Source organism: Marmota monax, unplaced genomic scaffold (assembly GCF_021218885.2).
Source record: "Marmota monax isolate L192 unplaced genomic scaffold, Marmota_monax_Labrador192_F-V1.1 WCK01_AAM20220418_F8-fsc00219, whole genome shotgun sequence".
NCBI lineage: Eukaryota > Metazoa > Chordata > Mammalia > Rodentia > Sciuridae > Marmota > Marmota monax.
This window is the reverse complement of record NW_026692081.1, coordinates 2,536,786-2,550,588: the sequence shown is the minus strand read 5'-3', so window position 1 is coordinate 2,550,588 and position 13,803 is coordinate 2,536,786. Positions and strand designations below refer to the sequence as shown.

The window sequence follows — 13,803 nt, the reverse complement described above, 5'->3', positions numbered from 1 at the left end:
ACATTGCCCAGATCTTAATCAGTGGAGGCAGTTGTAACTACGACCATCAATTGTGTGGCTTTGAAACATCAGAAACTGATTTCTCACAGATCTGAAGGCTGGCAGGCCAAGATCAGGGGGCCAGGATGGCAGGGTATGGTGAGGGCCCTCCTTCAGGTTGCAGATGACCCAATTCTCATTATATCCTCACCCTATGGCTTTTCCACAGCTTCCAAGCCCTCCTTTCCAATCCTGGGAGAGCTGCAGAGACAACAGTGAGCACAAGGAAGGCCCCCTACCCTCTTGGAGCCCACGGTCTAGAAGGAGGGACCGAGCGAGGACAAGTAAACTGATGAAGAAATAGGATGAATTCAGAAATGGTTGAGGAAACAGAGGAGAGAGGGGGTCAGGGTGTTCTAGGTGGCAGACATAATGGGCTTCTTAGAGGAAGTGTCATGAGTGCTGAGAGCTTATTGATGGACAGGAGCTGCTGGGCCACGAAGTGGGAAGGGCAGCTTAAAGGTGCTCAGGCAGCAAGCAGCTGGCAGCCTCTGAGGGAGCAGGGGTGGAATGGAGATAAGTAGGGACAGCCCAGGGACAGAGAGGGAGAGGTGGGCCACCCTAAATCTGAGTCTCCCCTCAAGGCCTTCTGAGGAAGTGTCAGGCAGGGCTTCTGAGCTGTCACCATCAGACAGCTTCTCTCTAAAGACCCAAAAGCCCCTTGAAGACCATGCTGTGCTGAGCTTGGAGAGAGGCAGGTTTGGAAGCAGGTGCTGGGTCTGTTTGCCCCAAGCTCTGGTTGCCTGCCCTCAGCCTCTCCCAGTGCAGAGTGACAAAGTACACTTCTTCCTCCTCTTGTTTTTCACTTGATAACTTTTTAGAACATTTTTAAGCTCAAAATTGAGGGGAAGAACAGAGATTTCCCAAATGCTCCCATCCCTGCACAGTCTCTGCCTCTGTCACCATCACTACCCACCAGAGAGGCACATTTGTTCCAGTTCAGAAACCCACATCATTGTCACCTAGAGTCTGGAGCTTTCCATAATCTTTACTCTTGCTGATGCACATTCTGTGGGAATGGACAGTTGAAAAATGACATGAACCCAACTTTGGCCATGACCATGATATTTACTGGCTGTGATCTGAGGAAGCAGGTGCATTGGCCATCAGGACAGAGCAACCTGAATCCATGTGGAGCTTTACTGATGCAAAGTGCTGTCTCCTCACAGGCCTGATGGGCCTTGCCTTCCTAGGTCAGCAGCCTCATTGGAAACTTGGGAATGGTAAAAGTGACACCTACATTGCATGGGTGCTATGAATCTTTGGGCTTACACAGGAAGCAATCACTTCCAGGAGGCACCCATAGGGGTTTGTTGAATGAATGAATAACGGTACTCTCTTCCAGACTTGGTGTGGGACAGCCTGGATTTGAATTCCCACCCTGGCACTTATAGCTGAGTATTCTGTGGCAAGTCATTTCATCTGACCATGACTCAGTTTCCTCATCTATAGAGGGGGGGATATACCCATCACATTGAGTTACCATGAAGAGTTGAAGAAACCATATCCATGAGCATGGGCCAGAAACACAGTGGTAGGTGGTGCTACTAAAACAAATGTATGCACACTTACTATGCAGCAGCTACTGTCTTCAATTCTTAAAAGGTACTGTATTCCTCCCAAAATTTGGACATTCCTCAGAAAGTGCTGGAGCTGCTGTGTAAAAGGTGTGTATTGCTTCCAAGCCCTGGCACATGGCCATCTCCTTCTTGGTGCTGGGAATTCTGGGAACTCAGTCAGCTCTGGGGAAAGTAGTGTTTTCAGAGAAGCAGCCTGCCTGGATGTTTAGAAAACCTTGTAGGATGAGCCCAAAGAGTGTCTGCCTCAGGCCTGGTTCTGTGTAACTATAGGCAGCCTATAGCTCTGGCCTTACCCTGTGGGCATATCCCCTCCCTGTGAGAAAGTTCTCTGCCTCAGACCTCACTACTCTGAAGCTTCAGGAAAAACAATTTCCACATTTAGGAAGGAGTCTGTGGATTGCATCTGGGAGCATTCCAACATGCATGTAGCCAGAATAGGGACACTTGGGGAGAAACGAATAGGGTCCTGGCCCTGAATAGCTAGACAGTAGGTGGTTTGGCTCAGTCATCACTCAAATGTATGTGTAGCACCACCATGGGCCATCATTTGGCCTATTATTTAGGAATCAATGCAAAGAAACTTCTAGTCCTCCTGGAGTTCCAATATTGTCAGGAAGTTAGTCAAGCCCACCAGCCATCTTGGCAGATGAGGGGCACAGGATGTTAGAGGTGTCAGCCTCCTCACCATCTCTAGGTATAGATACCTGCAGCCAGATGTTTGTGAGGAGTAGCTTTAAGGAAAGAAGGGAGTGGTCTTTGGGCCAGTCAGGAGGGCTCCTGTTTTATGAAGAGCTGTTATAAATGATGGCTGGGCAAACCCCAATTTCCACCCTGTGTGATTTCCAGCAGAGGACTCAACTCTGGGGTTTACCCTGTAGAAAGAACATATTGTGGTGCATTTGATTCTGGGCACCAAAGGAACAGTAGTGGTTGGGGCCTCAGAGCCAAGCCCTGTGTGGATCCCTTTCCAACACAGCCAATGCAAACCCAGGTTGCCCATGCTTTTTTGTACAGAGACCGGAGAGCAAGTGTGGGGAGCCCCTTACCCACACATGTACCTCAAAGGTTGCCCTTTTGATCTGGTGCATGGACTTGCCTGGCTACTCTTTGGGAACCCATGATGCAGGGACCTTGGGAGGTTCCAGTTAAAAGAGAGGCCCTGTCCATCATGACTCCCTGTTTCACTCCACATTCCACAGCACCCTCACCTCCATCATCAAAATGCAGCTGTACCTCTATCCAGGATATTTTTGAGGACCCAAGACTTGGACAACCTGAAGCTTCTCATGACCTTCCTGTTGATGATTATGCCTGAATCACAGGGGAACTTCCATGTCCTTCCCCAGCTGAACAACACAGATCCTGTAAGTCTGAGCTCTCTGATGATGGGGTCTGGGGCAGATGACTGAAGGTGTGTGCAGAGGAATCTCAGCTGGTGCCCCTGGGATCTGCCATATGTTCCCAAGAAACACAACACTAACATCCTTCAGCTGGTGGAACCTAGTCTGGGAAGATGGCCAATTGTGGAGGAGGGCCAGGACTATTCTCAGAGGCAGGGTTCTAGTGTGAATTGGGAAAGGCCCAAGGAAAGTCAGTCATGTTGGGTGTTTTCTCCTGCAGCTCTAGCATCATATCAAGTGATATAATTGCCTCCAGCAGCTGTGGCCCAATTTACTTGCTTACATTTGGGGGAGCATATTATCACATTCCCTGTGAAGGAGGAGAAATAGCCCTCAAAATCAGAGGTTGGTCCTACACCAGCATTGACCACAGAGGAAGATATGGAGCCACCAGTGGCCACTGAACCTTCAAGAAGAGGAGGAAGCTTAGCTGCCAATAAGCAAGTCAGTGGATATTGAACATTATCTTCCACTTGGTATATGTATATAGGGTACATATGGTGCTCCAAGCTGCCATCCAATCCTTTGAAAGAGAGCCACCTTTCCTGGCAGCAATATAAATTCAGGGTCCAAAACAATAGAGGCAGGAGGTCAAGAAACGATCAGGCCACAGCCCTCCACATCTCCTAGAATGTATCCTCACTTCCCTAGTTCTAAACTGTTCAATGGCATCTCCCACATGTGAGCTCCTGAGCATTACCCAGTGCCAGAACCCCCAGCACAGCTATCCTTCCCCGCCCCTCTGAGATTATCTATTTTATTTTTTGTGATGCTAATTCTTATGGCATTGTAAGTATTTTTAGTGACATTCTTTTATGTTGACCTAAAAGTGCTTAATCCATTCACCAGGCTGTGCCACTACCAGTACTGCATAGCTGCTGATGGAGCCCATGTAGAACTCATAGGTGCTGTGAGAGAGGATACAAACAGGCCATCCAGGAGGAGGTGAGATAGATGCCCCTGTTATGGAGCAGAAGGGACTGCCTAATGAGTGTTGAAGATTTTAGGCCATTATAACTCATACTATGATCTATTTTAACTGTCATGTGGCACTACAAATCCTACTCATATAAGATAAAAACCTTAATATGTACATTCTTATTGCTCCACAGATCATGGCTCACCATCCTCTTATTCTTCAAGACACAATATTGAAGTTAGAACCGTTAATGACTCAGTAATGGTCTGTACTGTTTAAATAAAAAGAAGAGTCTTATGTTTTTGCATTTCAAATAAAAAGCTGTGCATCTTACACTACTTTGTCACACTGAGAATGCAAAGGAAATGTTCAAGAAGGAAATTAAAGTGCTGCTCCAGGGCATATGTAAATGACTAGAAAGCAAAAACAGCCTTATTGCTGATCTGGAAAAACTTTTTATATTCTGAAGAAAAGAAGAAACAACCCACGTTCTATGAAGATGAAGCCAAATCCAGATAAGGCCATCATTTTAGATAGTTATACTGACAAGAGAAGTGAGAAAGCTGCAGAAGAAGAAGTTAGAAAGTGCCAGAGTTTGGTCCATTATGTTTTTGGCAAGAGGCCCTGCTCCATAAACTAAAAGTGCAAGGCAAAGAAACAAGTGCTGATGTAGAAGCTCTTGCAAGTCATCTAGAAGGTCTTGCTAAGCTATTCGATGAAGATGTGTTGTGCTTTAGGTAGTAGGTGTCCCCAGAAGCTCATGGGTGAGCCAATACAAGGATTATCAGTGAAATGATTCAGTTCTGAGAGCTTTAACCCAATCAATGGTTTATTCCCCCGACAGATATGAACAGGCAGCAGGCATGGAAGGGCATGTGCTGGACCCTTCCCAAGCCTGGAGGTATAGGTGGCACCTGCAAAGGCATCTAGTGGCTGTGAAAGAAGTCTGGTTTCTAGGACTGAAGCATATAGAAGCCAACCTCAGCGTTCCACAGCAGGGTTTCACATTGGAGGTTCCCAGTGACCAGGAGCAGTGTCAGAATCCTGTAGCAGGGGCATCCATCTGTGGGGAGAATGTCAAACAGCGAGCCTAGGTGTCTTAAGGCAGTTTGAGGAGCCCAGATGTATCAGTGGCAGGATGGAGAATTGGCCTCAGGCTTGGAGGACAGCCATGGGCAGGAGCCTGGGCAGTGAAGCCTTGGCGTTTGGAATCTGTGGAGGTATTGGTGTCTGAAGTTCAGTTATGGCAGCGGTGGCAAAGGCAACCGAGGAGTCTATAGGTGGCAGCGTCAAGCCAGGCATCCAGAGAGTTGCGTTCTCATCCTCTGGCAGTGGCAGGAGTCTGGTCCCAGTGCAGTGATGGTGGCTTCGGCATCACTGGTGGCCCTGTGGGGACTCCAGTGGCTGCAGTGTGGAGCTCTGTTAGCGGTGATGGTGAAAGCTTGGGACAGCAGGCCTCAGAGTCAGAGGGCGACTGGAGGCTGTGATGGCCTCTGCAGTGGCTCCTCCAGGCAACTGGTATTGCTCCTGGTAGGGCCTGCCTGCTCAGGAAGCAGGGCGCAGGAGCTGGTGGTACCCAGACACCTGCTGAGGACCTTATGCTGCCCATTCCAGCAATGCCTGGCATTGGCCTTGAGTCCACCAGGCTGCTCACCTAATCCTTGAGTTCACCCTGCCCCTCCCTGAGTTGCAGCCTCTGAGGGATGAGTAGGCCTGCTGCCAGCTGGGGCAGCCTTGGGAGAAGACACCCACCCTCCCCAGCTACATCTCCCCTGGGCTGTGGTAGCAGAGTGCAGAGGTGGGTGGTGGGAGGGCCTAACAAATCCTCACCCTTCAAGTGCATCCCTGGGGCGGGACAAGGGTGGAGGGCACAGGAGGCAGTGGGAGTCTAAGGGCAACGAGTTCTCTGTCTTGGTCTTCTGCCTCCCCCAGCCACAGAAATGCACTTTGGGGGTGAGGATGTCCTAGGACCTCTGCTTTCTGCACCCACTGTCCATGCAGGATGTGGCTGGGGATGGTGAGGTTCTCTCCCAAGACTGCCCCAACTTAGCAGACAGCCTAGTTCCTCAGTAGAGAGGCTATATCAGGTGATGGGCTGAGCAGACACACAGTGGGCTCATGGCCAGAGCAAGACATGGCAGCTGTGGGCAGCATAAGGTCCTGGGCAGCTAACTGGGTACCACCGCCTCCCACGTGCTTCTTCCTGAGCAGGCCAGTTGACCAGGAGCAAGACCAAGGCCTGGAGCCTCCACCACAGAGGACATCCCAGCTACTGGTTACCTTCTCACTCTGACACCCACTATCCCATGCCCTTGCTGCTGTGCCAGCCTGGAGCTCTTCGCTGCAGCCAACCAGACTCCCCACATGGCCACTGGATGCCACCTTCACTGCCCTGCAGCCGGACCCCAGTTACTTCTGCAGGATGAAGATGCTCACTGCTGGACACTGCCTGTTTTTGCTGCCCCTGCTTCTGAACTCTTGTGGTGCCACCACCATTGTGCAGCACTCAAACTTCCAAACTCCAGATGGACTCCAACACTGCCCACCAAGGCCCGAATGTCATTGCACTTTATCCCACACCTGGTGCCCGACCCCTATACTGAGGCTAGACCCCTGATGCAGCTGCATGTTGCTCCCGCCCCTGCCAGAATCTGGAGCTCCACCCAGCTGCCACCAGACTTTAACATGGATACTAGACAGTGACACTCAGTACTGGGGCCAACTTCATTGCAACTGCAGCCAGACCCTTGTCACTATGGCAGATGAAAACACTCATGGCTGGATGCATCTGTTGTTACAACCACTGTTTCTGGATTCTTCCACTGTCACCGCCGCCATGAGTAGGAAGCAAGGAACTCCCAAATCACAGCTGCATGCCGACAACACCACAGTCACCCCCACCCCACGCCAATTCTCAACACCTGACTTTTGATGCCTGATGCCCTATGCCCAAAACAGCTGGATGCTGCTCTTGCCACCATATGCCACCATTTCATGATGGTGCCATTGCAGTGAATTGACCCCAAGGATGCTTCTCTGCTCAAGATGTATAAGAGCTGGGAAACTCATCATTCTCCATTACAGTCACCTCACCAAGTTCTACTGCATGCCGCCTGCCTTTTGTCACCCCAGGACCGGCCACCAGTCCTCAGGACCCTTGAGGAGTTGTGGCTCTAACTCAGGGAACTCATCCAAATAAACAAGTGAGCACTTTAAATAAAGGCTGCAGTCCTCACAGCAGGCAGTGGGTGGGGCTAGGTGGGTCCAGCTCACTGGTGAGAAGGTGGGGTTAGAGCCTGGGAGCTGCTGGCCAGGTCTAGACCTGATCCTGTAGGGCAAGATAGAGAGGGATCTTGGCTGCTCTGGGAGTCTAGCCCTGGAAGAACCTTCTGGTCCATTCTCTTGAACTTTCCATGGTGTCTCCTTCCCCTACTCCTCCACTCTTCCCTGAGGAGACTCTGTGTCCTGGACATAGGGTCATCTGGGCACAGGGTCTCTGGGCAGTGGTGTGAGGCCCCAGTACATTGCAGCAGGCTGGGGACAGCCAGACTGGCCATACCTGGACTTGTAGGAGAAATAGCCTATTGGGAAAATACCCTCCTAGATCTACCAAATTTAGCCTAACACTGGCTTCTTCCAAGAGATTATCAAGAAAGGAAAAATATAAGTAAGCAAGTTTGTCTGGCTAAGGGGTAGTGTGAGGAGAAATAAAGACTTCAGATTGGGTAGAGCTGGATTTAAATCCCTCTTAACTGGGTGACCTTGACCAGGGTGCAGAACTAGGTACAACCTTGGGTTTGCATCTGGTAAAGTAAAGTTGTTGAGGAGGATAAGCCAGGGGTAAAATTAAGCTGTTGAACAGTACCTAAACTTTGGGAGCCAGGAAGGCATTTGACATGATTTCCATGCAGAAATATATTCTGAGATTAAAGTCAACCCACTTAGAGGTGCACCTTTGGAAGGCAACTGACCTGTGAGGCAGGCGGTTGAATTTACTTCATTTTTTAGATGAAATAATAATATATGGAAGATCATAAGCCAATATTGGGTCAGCCTTGTGAAATTATAGGCTGTTTTCAAATTTGTTTAAAGTTACATTGAGTTAAATCTACATAGTTCAAGCCTCTTGGGATATCCCCCACCTCTTGCACACCCCCACATAGAGCACTCTCTACAATCCCTTACTCTTTTTAGAGTGTCACCAAATATGTCAATACATGTATGTACACATGCAGAGATATACATTATGTAATACTTTGTTCCTTTTAGCCTGCTTTGGAGCCTCCTGAATATAAAATCTCTTATTCTTATGTACATTCTTTTGCAGCTTTCCCTCCTTAATTTGTACCACTTAAGCTGAGCATCAGGAAGAAGGAAACACCAGAGAAACTCAAAGATCTGAAGGACATCAACCCTGCTCAAGTCACTCTGGAAGCTGACTAGCCTGAATGTGCCCAAAGCTTGAGGAAACATCAGCCCTGCTTCAGCCACTCTGGGTTGGATGTACAAGGTGAAAGATATACTAACCAAAAGGAAAATGGACTGTTTCACTCTTTAAGACAGCTCTTACACTGTCATTGCCACCCCTTACTTCTGTCCTATACAGAGTCCTTTGTTTTGTCTTGACTCTAGGACTGATAACAATCAAACACATAGTTAATAATATCAGAAAACATACACATGTACCAGTTCAATCCTGAAAGGGCATTGCAGTTGAGATCCAAGCTCACTATTTGGAGGATGGTTTCCTTTTCTTGGTGGATTCAAAAGCTTAATTGACATAGCATGGATTATGCTATGAACTTGTTTATTGCTTCCATGTTTGTTTCCTCTTTACATTAAAACTAGTGGTTCTGCAATAGAAGCAGGTTTTTTTTTAAAGAGAAACAACAACTATGCTATTACATTATATAAAGCTTTAAGCCAAGAAGATAATAATGCCCTTTGACTTAGAGGATTAAATAATGAGCATCAAAGGGGGTAATGCTGTAGTTCCTAAAAGACTCCCAACTTAATTGTAACACACAAGTCTCTCTCCTAATCAAGAAGAGGTTATTTTAAGAAGTCAGCAAAATTTCCAGAGCACTCATTGTGCTTTGAGCTCCTTTTTGTTGTAAAGGCCAGGTTTCTCTTTCTTGTAAGACTTAAGCCTGCAGGGTTGGGGTTGTGGCTCAGTGATAGAGCACTTGCCTAGCACATGTGAGGCCTGGTGTTCAATTCTCAGCACCACATAAAAATAAAGGTATTGTGCTCATCTACAACATAAAAAAAAGTCTCCAATCAAGTTTGTTGATGTTTGAAAATTTTTGTTTTCTGTGTAAAAAAAAAATGTGAAACCTCTGTTCAACCTATGAATATGGAACAAAATTATGTTATATTAAATATTTGCTGTGTTACCACCCACTGAAATCTTAGAGAATTTCCAGACCTGGGGTCCAGAGCTTGTTTGGTGTTAGCCCCTCTGGATTGCTGCAGCTTAAATAAATCTGCTTCCTCCAAATTCCTCAGGTGTCCAGACTCACCTTTCCTACATCAATGCCTGCTTGAAATGCTAGATGTCCTAATTCTTGAAGGGCCTGAAGAGACATGAAGGAGTTGAACACCTGATTGTCAAAAAGTGGTGAATGTGGACCCATTTCTCAGGGCAATCATAAAATACCAATGAATTTGGAGACAGCACTCTTTCCTTCATTGTTCTCTGCTGGGAGTGAACCACTGTTTGGAGAATGCTCTTTGTTTGAGCCTTACTTTATTTTTACTTTAATAAAAAGTTATCTTGCATTATCTTTGTTTTCTGACCTCAGATTTTCTTTCTTTGGAATACAAGACCTGAGGTTTGGAGTTTCAACTCCCCACTCTCCAGCGACATCTAATCAAGTGCCTTGAATCAGATTGACAGCCAACTCCAGGAAGGAATTTAAACTTCACCTTATTCCTCTCTCAGCTTTGGTTGAGATTATGTCTAACTTAGCCTCTGAAATCTTACAGTTTGCTTTAGTTTCTCTGTCTACACTTTCCTCTGCTGAAACCTCTTCCATATGTCACACCCATGCTTTGTCTAGTGTCATTTATGTTGTCACTGTTCATCTTTTTTATACTCTTAATAACAGTGACATTTTTTTTTCTGCTGACATATAGATGTACACTTTCTCTTGCTTTTTGTGGCATTCTTTCGAGCAAGGCCATCAGAGAGGCAATGAGGCTCCACTGTTATGGCTGTTGCCTTATGGTGTCCCCCTGTCTCTCTTCAGTAATGGGCATCACACCACCATTTTTATAGGTTACTTCCAGAATCTGGAGGGCAATGAGTTAACCACCTTTATCTACTTTCAAATCTTCTCATGGGGCACTAGTTGAAGATCCCTCATAGCTAAGAATTATATTCTCAGTTGGTATCTTTTCTTCACCAAAATGGTAGTTATGGTCCTTATTCTATAGTGACTTTGCATGGACCCCATGTCCCCTCACATTTATTATTCCAAAGGAAAGCCAAGGAATACAATGATTCTTGCTCTTTTCTATGTCAGTAATCCTGTTGTTATTTTTGGACTATCTATGTTTCCAATAGAGTGACACAAAAACTCTTGCTCCCCTCCCCCACTTTTCAATGTCATGCCCATCCTACTCTGATGAGGCCTTTCTAGTCAAATGAGTCAAAACATTACTGGCCTAGGGACCCCCAAACCACACTTCCTTCCTCTCAACAATGTACCTAACACTCATCTGTCAATATCAAATTCTCCCACTCTCCTCTATACCCACCATTACCTGCTCCCATTCCCACAACCCTATTTTCCTCATCATGAGTCTGTCCCTATTTAGCCTCCTACCAGATTATACACATTACAAGAGGAAAATGGAGAATATTGACTGGTAAGAATGCAGGTACCTTTTTCTATGCAAGATCTAAAACAGGCCCAACAGGATTTAGGAAGATTTGCTGATGACCCTGATAAATATATAGAGGGATTCAAACTCAGGCCTTGAGGTAATCTGGAGAGATATAACAATAATTTTGAGTCAAACTCTAACAGAGACCTCAGTTTGCTAAGGTTTGGAGGATGATTTATATTTTCCTAACACTTTATACCTTGTGGGTCCTTCTGCTGTTCAAACTGAGCATCCTCATTGGAGTTATGATGATTCACTTTGAAGGTGATACAGAGATCACCTGATCATTTGTCTCAAGGCAGCACTTAAAAATAATAGGATGAAACCTGTTCTATGACATTGGCAGTGATTGATCAGGGGTTGGGGTGAAATCCCAGGACTTTTGTAGAAATATTGAAGGAAGGCTTAGTTAAATATACATTCTTAGATCCTGCATCTTTTGAAAGGCAACTTATTTTAAAAGATATATTTATTCTTCAATTTGCCCCAGATTTTAGAAATAACAAAATTGGTAGCAGGCCCTGGGACTTCCCTTAAAGTTAGCCATGCAGGTCGTTTATGATCAAACCAGGAGGAAACATGAAGGGACCTAAGAAAGGAGAAAAGAGGGCCAAGAGACCAATACAATTATTGACTGCAGCTCTTCATGGCCACCCTCTTTTCTTCCCCACAGAACCCTTGAGCCTCTGTAGGTGTCTGTCATCATTACAGAAAGTGAGGGCACTAGAAGAAAATCTGCCCAATTAAGGGCAGGCTTCCAAAGACTTCTTGCCCTGTATGTGGCAGGAGAAGCCACTGGAAAGTGAAGCACATGCCTGAACCCCAGTGGCTGGGGAGGCTCAGGCAGGAAGATTGTAAGTACAAAGCCAGCCTCAGCAAAGTAGCAAGGCCCCAAGCAATTCAGGAAGACCCTGTCTTTGAATAAAATATAAAAATGTTTGGGGATGTTGCTTAGTGGTTAGTTTCCCCTGACTTCAGTCTCTGGTAACCCCTACCATAAAAACCAGATTTGCATTCCCCAAAAGATGCTCTGTCCTCACCACCCTTGCCATGGAGACAAGTTTTTAGCTGGGTTTTTTTAGCTTTCTGGTGGAGGAAATTTCTGGTTTTTGGAACTGCTCAATGTATCTAATATTTCTCTGTCTCTTGGTATATCAATTTTATGGTGATAGTTGTATCTTGTTGTTTTTCTCAAAGGGCATTTGCCTCTAAATGATTTCCTCTATTTCAGATATTGAGGCCCCCTGGATAGAGCTTAACTCATAATCAAGAGCATTTCACTGACAGCAAGTATGGGAGATACCTACCCTTATCATCAGAAAGTAGGTATTAGTCATCCTTGTCCCAGATATGATTTAGGGTCTTGAACCTTGGCAGGGGGTATTAGGTAGCAGTTAGTAGTGACCAGTGAAATGCAAACCAATAACATGGCAAGGTCATGGGTTTCCTTTAAAGTTACTTTTTTGGTTTTCTTTACGTTACTTTTAAGGCATATGGGTAAACAGATAACTTACAGAAAAACAACAAGTGTGGAAACCTTAAAGAATAAACAGGTAAAAGAGGACCAATCAAGATATATATCCAGAAAGAAAGATTAATGGGGGCTATTCTAACTCTTGACAGGGTCAATTGGGGTCACTGTAAAGCTAGAAATTATGGCCATAGGTGTCCCAATATATTTCAGAAGAAAAATTTTCTCAGTAGTGCAGGGGCTGTAAGGTGAATTCTGCCTTGTCATTAACCTGAATATTCATATTAACAGAAAACTGACTTGTAGATGAAGTCCTCTGAACAAGAAGGCCACCATGACAGTTCTGGAGAGGACCAACTAAGGACAAAACTCCACCACCCAACACAAAGGAGGAGAACACCATATTGGCAAAGAGTGCTGAAGGCACACCCAGTTCTCAAGGCAACCACAAAACACCAAAAAATTCATAGATAGCACTGTTTCCTGTTGTTCTTTGCTGGGAGTGCTCTTTGTTTGAGTCTTAATTTAGTTTTACTACTAATAAAATTCTCTTTTCTGGTTTTCAGTGACTGACTCAAAGTCTTATTTCTTCAGAACAGAAGAACTGGGGTTTGGAGCTTTAGCCCCCCCACCCCCAGTCTCCTACGACAGGAGAGACTCCTGGCCATCTTTGGCCAGGAGAGTCCCCAGTAGGAAATAGGAGATTTGAGGTGATGCCAAGATAGGTTTTCTTGAAAAGCTGGGGAGCTCTGCCCTGAGCTATCAGAAGTCTCCAAGAGTTGGGTTCCACTGAGCAGCCTGGTTCCCAGCACAGCTGAGGTGTGGGGAGGGGCCAGCTGTGTAAGCATCTTCACTCCAGGGTTCTGGCTACCTTATCTCTAAGCAGGCAAGCACCTGGATGTGTGACAGTGAATCCCTGAATCTCCCAAACAGAAACCTCTTGAGGTATGCCCATCTTGGGAAAAGAGACACAGTTGTTGGCCAGTTGGTGGTGTTTCCTCTGTCCCTCATGGGCAGTGTTTTGCAAAAGATTGTCTTGCCTGGCTTCTCTATGCATATAGGACTAGTTTATACCCCAGAGGGTTGCAGGGGTCAGGTAGCCCAGTCCAGAGGACTGTGGGGTGCCCATAACAACCAAATCTTTTTAGGAGAAGGATACCAGTCCAGTCTCAGACAGGAGTAAACATCAAAGGAGATTTGCAGTGCCTTTTCTTCATGGTGCCCATAGGCCCACTCTCACTTCTGTAGCCAGGCCTCTCACACCTGCCCTGTCCCCATGAAAATAGATGCTTCCTGTGTCTCCTCCCTTCCCTTCCTCTCCAAACTCCCTCCGATGTTACAAGTCATCCAGAAGGATAGCCTCACATTAAGACACAGAGTGCACACAAGCCAGACATAGCACAACTGTCCATCAACAGAATCAGGATGCATAACTTATGAGACTCTCAGGCACAAAATTTAATGCAGGAACAGTGAGTAAACAGGCTACATACAACCAGAAGA

At 46.2% G+C, this 13,803-nt stretch overlaps 2 long non-coding RNA genes across 2 annotated transcripts; both read left to right on the top strand.

Annotated features, from left to right (window-relative positions):
• The first annotated feature begins 1,461 nt into the window (after nt 1-1,461).
• LOC131424834 (uncharacterized) lies at nt 1,462-9,722 on the top strand. Its single transcript, XR_009228402.1, has 3 exons — nt 1,462-2,983; nt 4,132-7,141; nt 8,266-9,722. It is a non-coding gene; the product is annotated as an uncharacterized LOC131424834 (long non-coding RNA).
• A 53-nt stretch (nt 9,723-9,775) lies between these two features.
• On the top strand, nt 9,776-12,865 carry LOC124103768 (uncharacterized). The gene is made up of 2 exons (XR_006855260.2): nt 9,776-12,151; nt 12,592-12,865. It is a non-coding gene; the product is annotated as an uncharacterized LOC124103768 (long non-coding RNA).
• Nucleotides 12,866-13,803: the final 938 nt, after the last annotated feature.